This window comes from Marmota marmota, unplaced genomic scaffold, assembly GCF_001458135.2.
Source record: "Marmota marmota marmota unplaced genomic scaffold, marMar, whole genome shotgun sequence".
Taxonomy (NCBI): Eukaryota; Metazoa; Chordata; class Mammalia; order Rodentia; family Sciuridae; genus Marmota; species Marmota marmota.
In genome coordinates this window covers 1-2,601 of record NW_026012567.1, presented here as the reverse complement: position 1 = coordinate 2,601, position 2,601 = coordinate 1, and the positions used below count along the sequence as shown (strand labels likewise).

Below are 2,601 nucleotides of genomic sequence, written 5' to 3'. Positions count from 1 at the left end.
CCAGCACAGAAACCCAGGAGATAGCATAATTTTTAGCACAGCTGAACCATGGACCTCAGATGTATGTGGAGGCATCTGTAATGTATGAGTTGTTTTGTCCTCTTCAACTTTGCTTGATTATATACCCCTTTTGTTTTTCAGCCTCTAGGGATTCATCTGATTTCAGAAAGGTAATTAAATTTCTATATTTATTCTAAATTATTAACTTTGTAGTCAATGAAAAATACACTCTTTATGTACTATCTTCTTTCTAAGCGCACCGATCCCATCACAATAAAAGAGGCCCTTCCACGGAAAGGATCAGGCAAGGTGAAAGAAAAGACAGTCAAATTGGGTAAGTTTTACATTACAACACTCCAGGGAACACAATGTTAAAACACTTGAAATGCTACCAGTGTTCTCACATGTAAGGTGGTTTTCCCAAAGAGGTGGGAGGATTTTCCTCACAATGTCATCAGTAGTCACAGAAAAAGATCTCTCCTCTGTGTTTCTGGGAATATCCCCTCAATTCTGAATTTTTTCCCCTACATATCATACTATTACATTCTCCCTATTTCCAGCCTTTGGCGTGAACTAGCTACCATGCAAATGTCACCATAAGCATCTCTTTAGAATGTGAAAGGTCAACCTTCTGAAATTTCTTAGAAATATTTCCTGACATGAGCCAAGCCTCATTCTGTATCTTTATACCTTTCCTCTGCCTCAACTGTCCTCTAGCATTAGGCCTTACCTATCCCTTTATTCTGAGACAAATCCTGACCTATTTCATACTTTTCTCTGTGTGGGCCTACAGCATTTCATGCTCTCACCATCTCCTGCTCTCTGGCTACTCACCTCTCACCTGTCTTTTTGAGGGGTGAGTAGCCAGAAAAAACACCATCCCTGGGGGCACATTTTCTCTGCCTTCTTAGGTCATTTTCTCTGACACTTCAGCTGGTCACATTAGCTTCCAGACACATAGGTTCCTCTTTGCCCTTCTCACCGGAGTCACATGGGTATAGTCTAGCCTGCACCAGTTTTTTCTACCTTCCATCAGGCACAACCTAGGTCCCTTGATAGGCACTTCCAGGATCCTCATGTGCGTGTGTGTGTGTGTGTGTGTTGTTTAGAGGAACTGAATCAAAGAAACCACTGTTGCACTCTTTCCGAAGATGGCTATGGCTTCAGCACTCCCATCACCCATTGAGAGAAGAGCATGCTTTTTAAGCACCAGTGCATAGTGCACCTTTTGGTCAGATCAGTTTAAGCAATATTTTTGATCTCAGGTTTCTCCTTAGCAGGGCACATCATGGTACAACTTAGAATACATCTTCCTCTTCTCTCTCCCCCTTTGTCTGAGGCAGATCTGCACTGATATTTGCATGCAGGTTGTAGGCTTTTTTTGTTTATGGTACACAGATTACTGAATCTCTGGACCTTTTCAGTGTTCAGAAATTTTAGGGATTTGAATAAAATCCCTCTTTCACTCACTTTGCTGAGAAGCTCTTCACCAACTCTTTGGTCTCCATGCAATAGTGCAGCTTAGAATGCAGCTTACTCTATACTAACATTTTCCCAGAATCAGCCCTTCTTTCCATGTGTATTTTCAAGCTTGTTTCTGAGCAAATTTCATTGATCTTGAGTAGACAAATCTTGGCAATATGGTTTGCACTGAACCTTGTATCCTGTCATGTCTCTATAAGATGTGTGTTGAGGATTTGGATCAAGAAAAAATACTCCCTGAGAACTCAATGTTTGTTGGGTGCAAATGGGTACATCTTTATTCACAACTACTTGGAAGTCCAAGCCTTGAAGGATGGCTGTATTCAGTACACTCAGAGGACTCCAGTTGCCAATTAAAGTGGCCATGGGATAGAACTAAGTGGTAGAGTATTTGACAAGAATGCATAAGTTTGTGGGTCCACTCCTAAGAAAAAAAAAGAAAAAGAAAAAAGAAAAACTGTGGAAAGTTGAAACCAGTAATTATTCACCAAATATTAAACTTAATTGGAAATCATATTTGGGAATATTAAGTTGTTTTGGTGTTACAATTACCCTTTTCTATTTGTATTGATATTCACTCTTTCTAATGCAGTTCTAAGGAATGTGAGTAAATGTATTCATTTATCAGCAGAGACCCATTTTGACATGACTTCAGAGGAAGAGCACAAAAGTTTTGATGACGCTCAATGTACCCAGTCTCAGGTATGTCAACATATAAAGCATTTCTTCCTGTTTTCTCTTGTTTTTCTTTCTTGAGGAAAGTAAAGGAGGCGAAATGAAAATACCTTTTAAATAGTCTTTTGGAATCCAGGCATTATATATTGCTAATTACATCTAAAACCACTCTGAACTGGTTAGAATCTGAAAATAGCATTAGTAGTCCTGTCAACTTATAGCTAAATTTACTATGTAATGGAGGCAAAACAATTCTAAATGTTGCTTGTGCTTCCACTTGCATAAACATTTTGAAAAATAAAGTTGAGACTAAATTTGAGACTGACGAATAACCACCTGGGTTATGAATGGTAATGGTCACTGACTGCATTCATGTGAAAGGGTGATGTTGTCAAAGGCTCAAAATTCTAGTGAAAATCAGTAGTTATTTGCTACAAGTTGAAA

At 38.9% G+C, this 2,601-nt stretch overlaps 1 long non-coding RNA gene across 2 annotated transcripts in view; it reads left to right on the top strand.

The window, feature by feature from the left end:
- Window positions 1-2,285, top strand: part of LOC107134043 — a 12,663-nt gene extending 10,378 nt beyond the window's left edge. The window contains exons 5-7 of one of the 2 annotated variants that reach the window (XR_007345536.1): window positions 142-170; window positions 256-334; window positions 2,114-2,285. This is a non-coding gene — a long non-coding RNA (uncharacterized LOC107134043). Of the gene's footprint in view, window positions 1-141; window positions 171-255; window positions 335-2,110 lie in introns of both variants that reach the window. The other variant, XR_001502411.2, reaches the window with a different exon arrangement.
- The last annotated feature ends 316 nt before the right edge of the window (window positions 2,286-2,601 follow it).